Here is a 16,897-nt window from a genome sequence, read left to right on the forward strand (position 1 = left end):
GAAGGGGCCGAACTAGTATAAAAACCCTCATGTCCTTTGTCCAGTTTAACCCCTTTAAGCTAACCCATAGCGATGGCTCCACGACTAAGTCCTTCTATGAGGACATCTGACGTGATATTTCCTTGACAAACGCGTAGCCTGCAGTGCAACCGCTCGGGTTCAGCTAGAGCCCAACGCCTCGCTCGGGTTCAGTTAGAGCCAACGCCTCGCACACACGTGCGTACGTTTATGAGAGAAACGCGCATCGCTCGGCCCCCGACCTCCCACCGTAACCGGCAACTCCCCGAATGTTTCCTCCCCCTCGCTTCTACCATAGTTTTTTCCGTCATGGACGGCCCAAAGAATGTCATGCAGCTGCGTCTCCGGCCCGCCCAGGATGAAAAGCCCATTTTCTGTCATGATTTTTTATCATAGAAGTAGGAGCCCACCACATCTATGATGATACTGGGTTTTGTCACAATTATCGTCATAGAAGTGTCATATGTATGACAGAAAAAATTTCGTTCGGCCCAAAATGTCACGAATGTGTGTTTTTTTGTAGTGTATTCCTTCGAAACCTGCCTTGCCCTATTGCCCCAGCTCCCCACTTGGCTTCGTGTGGATCTTTTTCCACTTCCGCCCGTTGTTCCAAAGCCACCTAGACTTTTAGTATTATTAGAGGTAAAGATAGTTCATACAGTCGACTCTAGGAGTTGGTTCAAACAGGGAAGAAAGTGGGAAAGTTGTAGCATGAATCTCGGACTTGGTTCTAAGAGGAAACGGGGAAAGTAGTAGATACTGGCTACCCAACCGGTCTCTTGGTTGAAAAGACAAAGAAATCATGGTGGATGGCGAAGGGTGGGGGTAAGTTGACCTGTCTCTTGGTTGGAAAAGGAAAGGAAGTGACGGGTGTTGGGGGACAACGCAAATGAGAATGAGCAGGTCTAGATTTCCTGTGCTCACATAGGAAAATGGCGCCGAGGAGATAAAAATGGGACAAATGCAGACATGTTGCCTGAGTGTTTGCTGCTCTCGGCAACCACATCTGCCTCACCACTTTATGCCCCTGCTGTCCCTACGCCCATATCGCTACCGTTAATGCAAAATCACATGAAGCATTAAGCAATGCCACCTAATATCATTATAAGTAATGGTCTAGTGTCATCGATAAATTGAAGCAATGCCACCACCATATTATGAAGTGCTTCTGCCTTGCTTTATTTACCATGAATTGTGTTTTTGTAGTTACACTTAAATATCACACCGCTAACATTGCTTCATCCCAGTGGAACTGCACAAATTTGATTGCACATTTACTGACCATGTTCTACTCTCATGGCAGTAATACTAATGCTATTGTTCTGCATGTTAATCTAGTGGTAGTGTTGATGTGATGTGATGCTACTTACTTCAGGGCACTTTCATACTGTCAATCTAGTGCCAATTACAACACAATAGATGCTGATGTTAATCATACGCCACTGCAAATATCTGTCACTGTTTAAATAATCATATTTCGTATTTGCGCAAACAGGGATGTCTGTCTCCATATCATTTCGGGATGTCTGTCTCCGTATCGTTTCTATCCATGCAATCAAAAGCACACACCTCAGTTTTAGTAGAACTACGCAAAATGAGATGGCTATCCCTCGCTGTCGTCGTCTAACCACCCATCTTCCAGGTATTCCTACATTGGTAGTTACTAGGTAGAATGACCAACGCAATGTAAAAGAAGTTGATTCGTACGTTTTACTTCCTGATTGCAGTGTAGGGACGAGCGAAAACAACTGCATCCTTGTCCGGAATGCACTTTCTACTAGTTCATCCATGGACCGAGGACTAGCTAGCACGGCTGCACAACGGTTTTTTGGATAGGTGCGCAGACAAGAGGCATTGTGGTCTGCTTATTTCTGCAAATAGCGGTGCTTAAATTTAGTGGAATGCACAAGAATTTCAGCTGGTCAGTACACTGCATGGTTCAGTTCAGCATTTTAGCTGAGACCACAATTATAATTGGTTATTCTGGAATGAGAGAACCTAACCCTGGATGGTGTCAACAAGAAAAAACCAGAGTGAACTCCAGGAAATTTAAGCTTGCCGGGAGGCCCTTTGCTCAGAGAAGCCTTGCTTGTTTTTTCCTGATTTGTAAACCTTCTCACAACTTTGTCTTTGCTGTGGACTAGTATATGTTTGTTATGTTGTATGAATCATTGAGATGTATAAAATTGCTTAACTTATGCTTTTCAAGTTTTTTATGAAGCTGAGTTTAATGTGAGTGTTCCACATGAACGTTGGACTAGTGTGTGAACGTTTGGAATTTACATTGTGGCCTCAGTTAACTGCATGAACCACTATAACAAGATACATAGTTGCTTAAATGATAGACAGCAGATTGTTGATTGTTAGCTGGTCGATAGCCTAGTGTTGAAGCGAGCTGAGCCAATGTGTCGTGTTTTGCACAACTGTTTACAAGTGGGGTAGCACCAATAGTGTTTACAAGTACTTATGTATACGTCGGTGCACAGTTCTCGAACGAGTACTCTATTTCATCAAAACACACACTGCTCATATGATAAACCGTGACAACTTATGTCTTACCATGCCATATTCATGAAAAAACTAGTGAGGACGCATCTGTTTCGGCAACAATTACGATGGTTCTCACATGATTCACGGGCACACAAAAGTAGTAGTAGTTCCCATAGACGGATTCAAATAGAGTACTAGCCCCAGAGGGCTCGATAACATGCAAGGTTCGGATAATTAGACACAATCCAAACTACTATTAAACACTAGTTGGGGCAACTATTTCATGCCTCGATCTAATTTGGGCTGGACACAAGATGGACCTTGCCATGAACATCATCGAGGACGTATGGCAGCAGCTCAATCCTGTGAACCTTCATGAAGACAACCTTGTGGCCTTGTGAAAGTGCTAGTTATCGACTAGAGGGGGGGTGAATAGGCGATTTTTATCAAATTCTTCAAAACCTGGAAGTTTCAAAGACGAACAATAGAAATGACCTAATTGATAGGCAGCGGAAGATAAACTACAACAAGCAAGCAATAGTCAAGTATGCAATAATGTGAAAGTACAAAGACTAATAGCAGCTTGGTAGTAAGGATCAGGATGGAAGATAGTATGAAGCCAATCAACAATAACAGTCAAGCAATGAAATCAAACAGGTATGACAAACAGGCAAGGACTTCACGAAGACAAACTTAAGGTAAAGGGAGTTAGAGGATATAACCAGTCACTTGTTGAAGACACAGGATTTGTTGGACCAGTTCCAGTTGCTGTGACAACTGTACATCTGGTTAGGGAGGCTGAGATTCAACTCAGAAGACCGCGTCTTCACCTTATTCCCCTTGAGCTAAGGACACACAGTCCTCGCCCAATCACTCTGGTAAGTCTTCAAGGTAGACTTCCAAACCTTCACAGACTTCGTTCACCGGCGATCCACAATGACTCTTGGATGCTCAGAACACGACGCCTATCCGGCTGGAGGATACACAGTCCTCAAGTGTAATAAGTCTTCAGGTCACTCAGGCAGAAAGACTTCAGTGATGCCTAACACTCTTTGGCTCTGGGTGTTTGGGCTTTGTCCTCGCAAGGATTTCTCTCTCTCAAAGGCTTCGAGGTGGGTTACTCTCAAACGACAAAAGTCGTAAACTAACTCTGAGCAGCCACCAATTTATGGTGTAGGGGTGGGCTATTTATAGCCACAAGGCAACCCGACCTGATATGTCCGAAATGACCCTGGGTCACTAAGGAACTGGCACGTGTTCCAACGGTCAGATTTGAAACACACACGACAACTTTACTTGGGCTACAAGCAAAGCTGACTCATCCAGCTCTGGATAAGATTTGCTCTCATTGTCTTCGCTCGAAGACATAGGATTTGGGTTGAGCATCACTTCAGTCATTCTGACTTTGTTCACTTGGACCCCACTTAACAGTACGGTGGTTCCTATGACTCAACAAAGAAGAAAAGGAAACAACAAAACAACATAGTCTTCGCGCTCCATAGTCTTCACTCATTGTCTTCTCAAGTCATAGTCTTCAATGTGAATATCTTCACATACCACCATTGTCGTCAATGTCTTCATACATTTTTAGGGGTCATCTCCGGTAGGTAAACCGAATCAATGAGGGACACTACCTGCGTTATCCTGCAATTCTCACAAATGCATTAGTCCCTCAACCAACTTTGTCGTCAATACTCCAAAACCAACTAGGGGTGGCACTAGATGCACTTACAATCTCCCCCTTTTTGGTGATTGATGACAAACTAGTTGAAGTTTTCAACGGGAATGAAGTATGTGAAATTGTAAAGGATAGGGTATTGTATTCATAAGTGGCAAGGGCTCCCCCTGAAGATGTGCATATAAGTAATTTTCTTTTGGAATGCAAATGCACATGGCAGGTTGTACTTGTGGAGATCCTCTTCAACTTATGAAGATAATTCATCATGCATGAAATGATATAACTAAGAGAATGACATGCATAATGGAAAATGGACGTCTGCAGAATGATCTAAGTGCGGAATGATCTAAGTGCGGAAGTTATCATCGCACATGAAAGAGCAAATGAGTAGCAGACGACCATCGAGTTTAAGTGTTACAACTCAACAAACGGAATGTATCAAAAGCAAGAGTTGTAACCACTAGGCAAAATATAAAGCAACTGCCCATATGAACCCGCTTGAAGACTATCAAACTCATATGCTTCTCCCCCTTTTGTCAATAATGACCAAAAAGGTTTGAAGACATAGAGCATCTACTCGTCCTCATGAGGAGTAGGTGAAGCAGCAGGGTTGTCGTTGTTGGTTGGCGGTGCAGACGAACTTGGTGCAGTGTCGATGCATGTAGAAGTAGGGGGTGGTGAAGTAGCATCATCTTCATCATCGATCACGTTGGCATTCACAGTTGCCGTGGAGGAAGAATAGTCAGAGTCTTCAAGGGATGGAGTTCGACGTAGGACAGCATTCCGTGGAGGAGTGGAGTCAAACTTGAATCTTTAAGTGAAGCCATCGTCTTGAAGATCTGCTTCAGCACTGAGCAATGTCAAACTCTTCCATGATCGCCGACAGGTTTCGCGAGTGACAAATGCATTCTTGGTGGCAAGATTTCGAATGCGATTTACGTCCACCAAGAGGCTTTGCATCTGTCGCTTGAACCAAAAGTGATGCTTGTCTTGTTTCTGATGTAGTGCCACAAGAAGTTCTCGGTCATTTAGGACCCGAGAGCGCTTCTTAGGCCTTTGAGCAATTGTGCTCTCGGTAGCTTCAGTTGTTGCATGATGAGGCAGACGAGTGTTTCCAGCCATCGGATAGACACGAGTTACATCTTGGACTCCTTCCATAGGCTGAGTGAAGCTTTGGTGGTCAGCATTTTGAAGACAAAGAGGCTTCTTGGCAGGCTCAGGGTATATGGCTTCAACTGACATATCAACCTCTGGTAGAAAGATCACATGATTGCGAGCAGAGGGCTGATAGTTGATAGCAGAGTGTAGTTTGATGAGACGCATGACCCATGGAGCATAGAATTTCAGGCCAAAAAGGTCAGATCCAGATGCAGCCAGTTGCCAGAGGAAGAAATCTTGTGCATTGAAGTTGATCCCATTCAGGATGTAAAATACCAATGTCTTCATGGCTCCTTCAAGTTTTGCAGTTGATGAATGCCCTTTGATAGGCCATAGAGTCTGCCTTATGATGTGATATATTGTGCGAGGCACATACTCAAGGTCATCAACAAAGAACTCCTTTGGGTATTCAGCTTCATGTGGCAATGGCTTCATCGTGCTCAACATATGGCTCATGTTGGGTTCTGGCTTATGGAAGATGCTCTCCAGTGCATTGCGGTGGTGTTGACAACCAGGTTCGTACAGCTCTCCGGGAGTGGATAACCCTGTAAGCTCAATGATGTCAAGAGCTTTGGCTTCATGATGAACATTTCCTGTCATCCACTCGAGAACCCATGTTTTTGTATCCCTGTTGTAGCCGCGAATGTGGAGGGTAGCATAGAATTGAAGCAGAAGTTCCTCATTCCAATGTTCTTTATCTATCACAAAGCTGAGCTAACCTGCATCACGAAAGCAGTCAAGTGCTTCTTCTAAGCATGGCAGTCCTGCAATGGCTTCAGTGTTGAGGCGCATATGAGGGAAAATGCGCCCATGATCATACAGAATGCAGGAGTAATAGCTTCGCTGCTGATGACTCCAGAAACGATCAGATGATATTCTTGGCCTTGAGTAGGGGTTCTTTGTGCTGTCAAAGAAGGTGTTGTGGCTTTTGAAGCCATTTGCATTGAAGGACCCTGTAGATGTGGCAGTACCTGGGAACCTTGGCAGTCTTGGCTTTGGTTTGTGGACCTGAGGCCTATGCTCAATGTGATAATCAAACTGAGGACCAGAGACATGAGGCGGAGGAACCAGAACGGTCCATCTGTTAGTGATTAGCTGGCCATGGCTGTCTGCTTGCTCAATTGTATGGGGACTTGGTGGCGGAACAGGAGCAGTGGCAATAACAGTGGCTTCAGGCGGCACAACAGAAGCTTTAGGAGAAGTTGCAGCATTGGCTTCTGGCATATAGGTTGGTGCAGGCTCCACACTAGCTTCAGTCATGACAACGTCATGGGTTTCATTTGTGTTGGTGGGGGCAGCCTCAAGATTTTCAACCTCCACTTGATGAGCTGGAGGGTCTGGCACTGGTACATTCACTTCAGGAATAGGTTCTTCAGTAATGGGGAGAGTAGGGACACGTCCTTCTTCTTGTTCGTCATCGGCTGATGCAGCCGGATTGTCTTCAGTAGCTTTGGCTTCAAACATGGAGATATTCACAGTTGGAGTGGCATCTGGAAACACTTGACGTGCAATAGATTGGTGGTGCTCTTCTCCTTCTGGAACACTCGGAAGAGGGGCTTGAGGCCTTGGTCCTTTGCGAGGCCTTTGTAATACAGGCGACGCCTTTGGAGATGGAGTTGGCTGGGCCTCATCCTCTTCAACTTGCACAGGTGGTGTGACTTGTTGTTGTTGGGGAGTACTGGGGGAGTCTTGTTGTTGTGGGCGATCAGCCCATGATGCATCTTGAGCAATTGGCGTCAGAGGACGACCAATGCTGATGATTTCGCTGTTCGTGAGAATAGGCGATGATACCAAGTTGTGCTTGATCTGAGGAAGAACATCATCATCTTCAACATTGTCATGGTGACCAATGTCTTCAGCAGTGATAGGATCAACTACTGGAATGTCTTCAGCTTCATAAGCCTCTGTGGAAGCAGGCTCATGAACAATCATCCGTCGTTCTTGGTGTTCAGATGCAGGGCGAACCACTGAGATAAGTTCAACAACTAAGGGCTCTGTGGGAGCAGCCCGATTCTTCTTGATCTTGCGCTTCTTTTTGGAGGGAGCAGCATTAAAGGCTTCTGAGGTTTTCTTTTTTCTAGCTTCAGCCTCTGTAGCCCTCCTCTTCTTCTGTTCTGAAGCGGTTGACATGGCCTTTGGCTTCGAGCCATTCATGCTGCTTGGGAAGACTATGCGAGGTTCATCCTGCCTCGAAGGTGCAGGTTGGACAGTTGATAGCTTCTTCTTCTTTGCAGCCATTCTGGGGTCGATGCCAGGACGACCAAGAGCCTTGCACTTCTCAGCCTCATTGTAGGCTAGCACACACTTGTCAGCCAGATTCTTCATGCGCTCTCGAGAGCCTCGAGCTTCTTCCCGCTTCTTGTGAAAGGCTTCTTTGAGCTCGTGCAGCATGATCTTGAAGTTTTTGACATCTTGCCCGCTGAGCTTGGCCACATGCTTCTTGAACTGAGCCTTTTCATAGTTGATCTTGTGCTTCAGTTCGACGATGCATTGAGCAATAGCTAGCTCAGAAGCAATAGCGCCATTGAAGGAGACGCTGAGGCCAATGGGAAGATGCAAATCATCAAAGCTGAGATTTGGTGTGTCAAACCACTCATCAATGAAGTTATGGATGATTGCCACGTCAAGAGAGGCAAATTATTGAAGACCTCTGCTTCTTCCTTGCTCTTGATCAGTTGCTCAAGAGCATCATCTGCAAGATCGTCATCGCTGGACAAATCAATGTGCTCTTCACGCAGAATGGCAGCAGGAGTCAATGTCTGATCAGTATTCTTGACGATTTTCTTTTTCTTCTCCGTCTTCTTAGTGATGCGTGAAAGATCTTCAGACTGCACACTGTCTTCAGGAGGTGCAGTGGCCAGTGGCTTTGCACGTGAAACTTTTGGAGGTGCAGCTAATTGTGAAGCCTTAGTTTTCTTTGGCTTCTGCGGCCTTGGAGGAGGAGCTGGGGCTTCATCAGTATCAGCATCATTATTAGAATGATCTACTCTGGCACCTTGGACCAAGATGTATGTGATGAGGCCATCAAGGTTTGAAAAGGGGCCGATGACATTGGGTTCTGCATCACGTGAGCCGTCAGCACGGGGAGCAGAGGGACCAGGGTTGAAGTCTAATCCCAATGACTTCTTGTTTTCCTTGGCCAATGCCCTTGCATGCTGGAAGTTGCACTTGAAGAGATTATCGTCACGACACCAGAGCAGTGACGATGGGTCGGCATTTTCAGGCTGAGGTCCACAGAACATACAAGGATAGAAATCCTGTGCAATAACTTCAGCTCTGTTCTTGGGTGGAAGGCCTCGATAGAGAATATCACCGCAAGGACTTTTGATAACATTCTTCTCAGCATATTCCTGGGCCACGAACTTGTACTTGAACCATTGTTCAGCCCAATATCGTCGAATCCATTGGATTCGGGTCTTGCGCTGATTATAATCCTCTTCAGGATCTATTTTGTAAATTTCTGCGAGGTTGTAAGTGCATCTAGTGCCACCCCTAGTTGGTTTTGGAGTATTGACGACAAAGTTGGTTGAGGGACTAATGCGTTTGTGAGAATTGCAGGATAACGCAGGTAGTGTCCCTCATTGATTCGGTTTACCTACCGGAGATGACCCCTAAAAATGTATGAAGACATTGAAGACAATGGTGGTATGAGAAGATATTCATATTGAAGACTATGACATGAGAAGACATTGCGTGAAGACTATGGAGCGCGAAGACTGTGTGGATTCGTTGCTTCCTTTTCTTCTTTGTTGAGTCATAGGAACCACCGTACTGTTAAGTGGGGTCCAAGTGAACTAAGTCAGAGTGACTGAAGTGATGCTCAACTCAAATCCTATGTCTTCGAGTGAAGACAATGAGAGCAAACCTTATCCAGAGCTGGATGAGTCAGCTTTGCTTGTAGCCCAAGTAAAGTTGCCGTGTGTGTTTGAAATCTGACCATTGGAACACGTGTCAGTTCCTTAGTGACCCAGGGTCATTTTGGACAAATCAGGTCGGGTTGCCTAGTGGCTATAAATAGCCCACCCCCTACACCATAAATTGGTGGCTGCTCAGAGTTAGTATAGGGCTTTTGTCGTTTGAGAGCAACCCACCTCGAAGCATTTGAGAGAGAGAAATCCTTGCAAGGACAAAGCCCAAACACCCAGAGCCAAAGAGTGTTAGGCATCACTGAAGTCTTCCTGTCTGTGTGACCTGAAGACTTATTACACTTGAGGACTGTGTATCCTTCAGCCGGTTAGGCGTCGCGTTCTGAGCATCCAAGAGTCATTGTGGATTGCCGGGTGAATGAAGTCTGTGAAGGTTCGGAAGTATACCTTGAAGACTTACCAGAGTGATTGGGCGAGGACTAAGTGATCTTAGCTCAAGGGGAATAAGGTGAAGACACGGTCTTCTGAGTTGAATCTCAGCCTCCCAAACCAGACGTACAGTTGTCACAGCAACTGGAACTGGTCCAACAAATCATGTGTCTTCAACAAGTGACTGGTTCTATCTCTTCCCTCCTTTACCTTGAGTTTGTCTTTGTGAAGTCGTTGCTTATCTATCTTATCTGATTGACTTCATTGCTTGACTACTATTGTTGATTGGCTTCATAATATCTTCCATCCTGATCCTACTACCTAGCTGCTATTAGTCTTCGTACGTTAACGCTATTGCATACTTGACTATGGCTTGCTTGTTGTAGTTTATCTTCCGCTGCATATCAATTAGGTTATTTCTATTGTTTGTCTTCGGAAATTCCACGTTTTGAAGACTTTCATAAAAATCGCCTATTCACCCCCCCCCTCAATCGATAACTAGCACTTTCAATTGGTATCAGAGCAAGGTACTCCCTTGTTCTGTGTGATTCAGTTTAACCACCTGGAGTTTAGCTATGTCGACTGCAGGGATAATCAAAGTCTCCGTTGCTTGCCCTGTGTTCGATGGAACAGAATATCCCTACTGGAAGAATAAGATGCGCATGCATCTTGAAGCCATTGATGTCGACCTCTGGTATGTCGTCAAGAATGGCGTTCCCAAAACTGGTGAAGATGTCAACCCTACTGATGTCAAGAAGTTCATTCAACTAGACTCAACTACAAAGAACATCATCTGTGGTCATCTGACCAAAGGACAGTATGGCCATGTGAGTGCTCTGGAAACGTCAAAGCTAGTCTGGGACTGGCTGTCCAAGGTCAATGAAGGCGTATCTACACAGAGAGACCAGAGAATCAGTGTTCTTCGCAATCTCTTCAATCGCTTCTAGAGAAACGACAATGAAAATGTCCAGCTCACGTTTGATCGCCTCACCGACATCACAAATGAGCTTCAGGCTCTCGGCGCCACTGAGATCACCAAGCATGAAATTGTCAAGACACTGCTGAGATCACTTGACACCTCCTTTGACACCCTTGCCCTCATCATACAAGAACGTCCTGACTTCAAGACACTCGATCTGTCTGATATACTTGAGAGGCTCAACACACATGAGTTCCAGCTTTCTGAGAAAAGAGATATCTATGGCCCCAACTATGGCCGAACTCGTGCTTTGAAGGCAAAAGTTGTTTCCTCATCTGAAGAAGAAGAATCTGACTGCGGTTCTGACGATCCTAAAGACATTGGATGGGAGCTTGCAATGCTTGTGAAGAAGTTCCAGAACTTCACCAAGAAGAAGGGCTTCAGAAAGTCTTCACGATCCAGTTCAAGAAATGATGAAGCTTCCACTCAAGACAACAAGAAGAGAACATGTCACAAGTGTAAGAAGCCTGGGCACTACATCTCTGAGTGTCCTCAGTGGGACAATGAGAAGAAGAAGAAGAAGAAGAAGAGCAAGGAATATGACTCCGATGACAAGAAGAAGAAGAAATCTTCGAAGTCTTCTTCCAAGTCTTCATCAAGGTCTTCATGTCACAAGAAGAGCTCATCTGGCAAGGCTCGTGCTTTTGTTGGCAAGGAAATGGATTCAGAGGAGGAGTCTGCTTCAGAGGAGGCAGAGGTGGAATCTGAAGCTGAGTCCGACTCTGGCGTTGCAAGTCTGGCTCTAGCCACAGCCTACGTCGCAAAGTCCATCTTCAACACTGAAGACAATGACTCCCACACCAACGCTGATGATGACAAGGACGATCATGCTCCCACCTACTGCTTCATGGCACGCGGTGCCAAGGTAAAATCGCGCGATGCTTACTTTCAAACATCAAGTGAAGATGACTCTGATTGTGAATCTAAACCCAGCTACAAAACACTTGCTAAAATTGCTACTGAACAACAAAGGGCTATGGAACATACTCAAAAACTGTTAGACAAAAGCGATGACCTGTTGGACGCGGAAATGACACGTTCACAGTCCTTAGTTGAAGACATAAAAAATCTTCATGCTAAGTATCAAGAACTTGAAAGTCTTCATGAGACGCTCTCAACCACTAATGAAAAGCTCTCCTATGATTATCTTCAAAGGAAGCAAGAGCTTGAGAAACTGAAAGCGACTCATGAAGATCTTCAAAAAGAGAATGAGTCATTTCGCGCTCAACAGATCAGTCCCGCTCAGGATGAATTTGAACCACCATGTCTAAAATGCATTGAGCGTGATAACGCTACCTCTATTGCTGAATGTTCCACTGCTGCTACTGTTGCTCTGTCTTCAACTACTGATGTGGTAACTAACCCCTCTTCTGAGGATACCACTACTATTGCTGATGAAAATGCTAGGTTGAAGACATTGCTTGAAACAGGGATGTATAAAAGTCTGAAAGGGCATCAGACACTTTGTGATGTCCTCAAAAAGCAGATTCTGAATCGAAACCCTAGGAAAGAGGGTGTTGGGTTCGAGAGGAAAATGAATGCTGATGGTTCCTATTGGAACCCTGAGCAGTATCCCAAAACCACATGGGTTGCTGCAAAGGAACCTTCAGTGGATCCATCCACTTTATCTGGATTTACCTGCGCTAATCCTATTATCATTGATGAATCCTTTGATGCAAACTATAAACTGTTCAAAAATCAGAATGGTGAAGTGTTTGCCAGGTATATTGGTACTAACTGCAGGAATGGACCTCCTATGAAGAAGATCTGGGTTCCCAAAAGCTGCCTTGAGAATCTTCCAGTGAATGTCATCATGACACCACCAGGGAAGAAGACAAACCCCAGACCAAAGGCATCATATGGTCCAATGGCTACTTACGAACACAGGACTCAATTGAGTCACCCTAACGCCAATGTTTTGCAGGGAAATCATACTCAGACTCATGAATATGAGCGTGTGTCTTCAAACCGCTATGTTCATAGAACTAAGAACTTTTCTGCTTATTCACATGAGTATCATTCATCTCCTACAAAGCTATTTGCTAGGGCTTCAAAGCCGAAATTCTCAGATGATGCACTTAGACTCATTGCTTCTAAGCCACCCCTGAAAATGTGGGTGGTGAAGAAGAATTAACTCTCTTTTGCAGAATGTGGTCTCCAGCCAGCAATCAATGGCGTCCGATATTATTGCTGGGGACCTAAAACACAAAGGGACGCATGATAAAATGACTTACTATGTATTCCACATATGAATCGCTTACCTGTCATACTGTGTGCTAACTTTCATCTATGCTGTGATAATCCAAGTATGCATCAACTGCTTATGCTTCACAACATACCTTGTGAAGCCTATCCTCCTAACTGCACTGTAGGGCATGTCACCAAAAGCTTCAGAATGGATTATTGACAGCGGATGCACTAATCATATGACTGGTGATCGAAGTCTTCTCATGGACTCAACCTTACGTCCATCCGACAAGAGTCAAATCACATTTGCTGACACTGGTAAAGGCAAGGTATTGGGTCTAGGTAGAATTGCAATCTCGAAGGATCAACACATGGATAAAGTGATGCTTGTTGAATCCCTTGGATTCAACTTAATGTTTGTCTCAATGCTTTGTGACCTAAACATGATTGTGATATTTGGAAAATATCGTTGCCTTGTACTAATGGAATCTGACAAGTCTCTAGTCTTTGAAGGGTATAGGAAAGGTGATCTATACATGGTAGATTTCTCAGCAGGTCCACAACTTGTCGTATGTCTTCTTGCAAAAGCTTCAGAATGCTGGCTCTGGCATCGAAGGCTGGGGCACGCTGGCATGAGGAACTTGCACACTCTCGTCAAAAAGAAGCATGTCATAGGCATCGAAGGTGTCAAGTTCAAGAAAGATCATTTGTGTGGTGCTTGCGAAGCTGGGAAGATGACGAGGGCCAAGCACCCCTCGAAGACAATCATGACAACATCTCAACCCTTCGAGCTGCTACACATGGACTTATTTGGACCTACTCATTACTCCACCCTCACAACAACGGCGTGTCTCTATGGCTTTGTCATTGTTGATGAAGTACACATGGGTGCACATAATTCTCTACAAGACTGAAGTACAAGACGTCTTCAGACGATTCGCCAATCGAGCAATGAACAATTATGGTGTCAAGATCAAGCATATCAGAAGTGATAACGGCACTGAATTCAAGAACACCGGGCTTGATCTTTATCTGGATACAATGGGAATCACTCATGAATTTTCTGCTCCATACATACCTCAGCAAAACGGCATTGTAGAGCGCAAGAACAAAACTCTCATCGAGATGGCTCGAACAATGTTTGACGAGTACAAGACACCAAGAAAGTTCTGGCCTGAAGCCATTGATATAGCTTGTCACATCATCAATCGTGTCTACATCCATAAGCTTCTGGGCAAAACATCCTATGAGCTCCTTACCGGCAAGAAGCCAAATGTCAGTTACTTCAGAGTCTTTGGTGCTAGGTGCTGGATCAAGGATCCCCATCACAAGTCAAAATTTGAACCCAAAGCTCACGAAGGCTTCATGCTTGGCTATGGAAAGGATTCGCACTCTTACAGAGTCTTCAACCTCTTCCACTACAAAATCGTTGAAACAGTGGATGTGCGATTTGATGAAACCAATGGTTCACAAAGAGAAGTTCTGCCAAGTACACTAGATGAAGATCCTTCAAGCGAATCTATCAAGCTGATGGGAACTGGTGAGATCATGCCCTCTGAAGCACAGCCTGAAGAGGAACTTATCATTTCTACACCAAACCAACCTAAAGACAAGGCTCAGACCGAAGACAATACTTCCAATGATGACAATGATCAGCATGAGCAAGGTCTTCATCCAGTTCATCCTCGTGTTGCAAATGAAGTACAAATTGAGAAGATAATTGACAGCATAAATGCGCCTGGTCTGCTTACTCGCTCAAGAGCAACACAGTTAGCAAACTTCTGTGGGCACTTTTCATTTGTGTCAATATCAGAACCCAAGAAAGTTGCTGAAGCTTTTATGGAACCTGAATGGATTCAAGCCATGCAAGAAGAACTTCAACAGTTCAAGCTGAATAATGTTTGGGAACTTGTCAAGCGACCTGACCCTCGCAAGCATAACACTATAGGAGCAAAATGGATATATCGAAACAAGCAAGATGAGCATGGTCAAGTCGTCAGAAACAAAGCACGTCTTGTGGCTCAAGGATATTCTCAAGTTGAAGGAATTGACTTCGATGAAACATTTGCTCCTGTTGCTAGGCTTGAAGCTATTCGCATACTGCTAGCCTATGCTAATCATCACAACATCTTGCTATATCAAATGGATGTAAAGATTGCATTTCTCAATGGCAAGATTGAAGAAGAAGTATATGTCGCACAACCACCTGGCTTTGAAGATCCAAAACATCCTGATATGGTGTACAAGCTAAACAAAGCACTGTATGGCCTCAAACAAGCTCCTTGTGCCTGGTATGATACAATCAAAGACTTCCTGAAGAGCAAAGGCTTCAAACCTGGATCCCTCGATCCCACACTCTTCACAAAGACATATGATGGTGAACTATTTGTGTGCCAAATATATGTGGATGACATAATCTTCGGCTGCACCAACCAGAAGTACAGTGATGAGTTTGGGTACATGAGGCAAGAGCAATATCAAATGTCCATGATGGGTGAGCTGAAGTTCTTCCTCGGTCTTCAAATTCGTCAGTAACGAAATGGCATCTTCATATCTCAAGAAAAGTACCTCAAAGATTGTCTGAAGAAGTTTGGAATGGAAGACTGCAAAGGCTACACGACGCCAATGCCAGCCAAACACCACCTTGGTCCCGACGACAATGGTAAAGAGTTCGATCAAAAGGTATACCGCTCCATGATTGGTTCTTTACTTTATTTATGTGCATCTAGGCCAGATATTATGCTTAGTGTTTGCATGTGTGCTCGATTCCAATCGGCACCAAAGGAATCGCATCACTTAGCTGTGAAGCGAATTCTTCGATATTTAGCTTACACCCCAACACTCAGATTATGGTATCCAAAGGGCTCAAGGTTTGACCTAGTTGGATTCTCGGATGCTGATTATGCTGGTGACAAGGTGGATCACAAGTCAACATCAGGAACATGTCACTTTCTGGGACGATCACTTGTCTGTTGGTCTTCAAAGAAGCAGAACTGTGTATCACTCTCAACTGCTGAATCTGAATACATTGCTGTTGGATCATGTTGTGCTCAGCTTCTATGGATGAAGCAAACTCTCAAGGATTATGGCATCAACCTGAAACAAGTACCTCTCTTCTGCGAAAACGAAAGTGCCATCAAGATAGCCAACAATCCAGTCCAGCACTCGAAGACAAAGCACATTGAAATTCGTCATCACTTTCTCAGAGATCATGTTATGAAGAAAGATATATATATCATGCACGTCAACACTGAAGAGCAGCTGGCAGATATCTTCACAAAGCCCTTGGACGAGAAAAGGTTTTGCAAGTTACGGTGTGAGCTAAATATCTTGGAATCCTCGGATGTCCTGTGATCAGCCACACATCCTAACACTTATGCATGCTGATGACTTAGATGTGCGACACACGAAGTAAAGTATATCTTCAATCAATGAAGACTTACATTCTCAGTGTGAATACATTAACGTGGAATTTGACTTCGGAGCGCCACGATAATTGTGCGTCATGTCTGGGTCTAATACTTCCTATACGGTGGGTAACGCCACCACCAAATTTCTCTGTTTGAAGTGTTTCACTCATGGCGTTACTTTTGCAAAGACTTCGCATTTGGTTTGTCTTCATTTTCAATTTATCTTCATGATTTTCTACGCTATGATGATTTGATTGCATATATGTATACATACTATCGCTCTGTCCTCTACAGCATTCACTTATAGCTATGTCTTCAAGTTGAATCTTTTGAACTAAGTGAATGTGATCGGACCCTAACCTCTCTATGCTTCCTATCTCAAACTCTATCTGTCCAAATCATATGCATTCTATTGAAACTGTCGAATGTCTTCTCTGCGTCCTAGTCAGCAGAAGACAAAGAGACAAACATTAAATCTGTTTTAAATGACTTATCTTTATTGTTGAAATCCGGAGAAGCCGGAACAACTCTCCGACATGCCTGGCGGGCGTGGGAACGTGGGACAATTCTAAGTATGTTGCATGCTTGCCATGTACCCCTCAGATGTAAACCGCCAGGGGCACCAGCGTAATTGTGATGTGTCTCTCACCTACTTATAAATACTTGTCCCCTGCAGTACAGA

Source organism: Triticum dicoccoides, chromosome 2B, assembly GCF_002162155.2.
Source record: "Triticum dicoccoides isolate Atlit2015 ecotype Zavitan chromosome 2B, WEW_v2.0, whole genome shotgun sequence".
In the NCBI taxonomy this organism is placed as follows: domain Eukaryota; kingdom Viridiplantae; phylum Streptophyta; class Magnoliopsida; order Poales; family Poaceae; genus Triticum; species Triticum dicoccoides.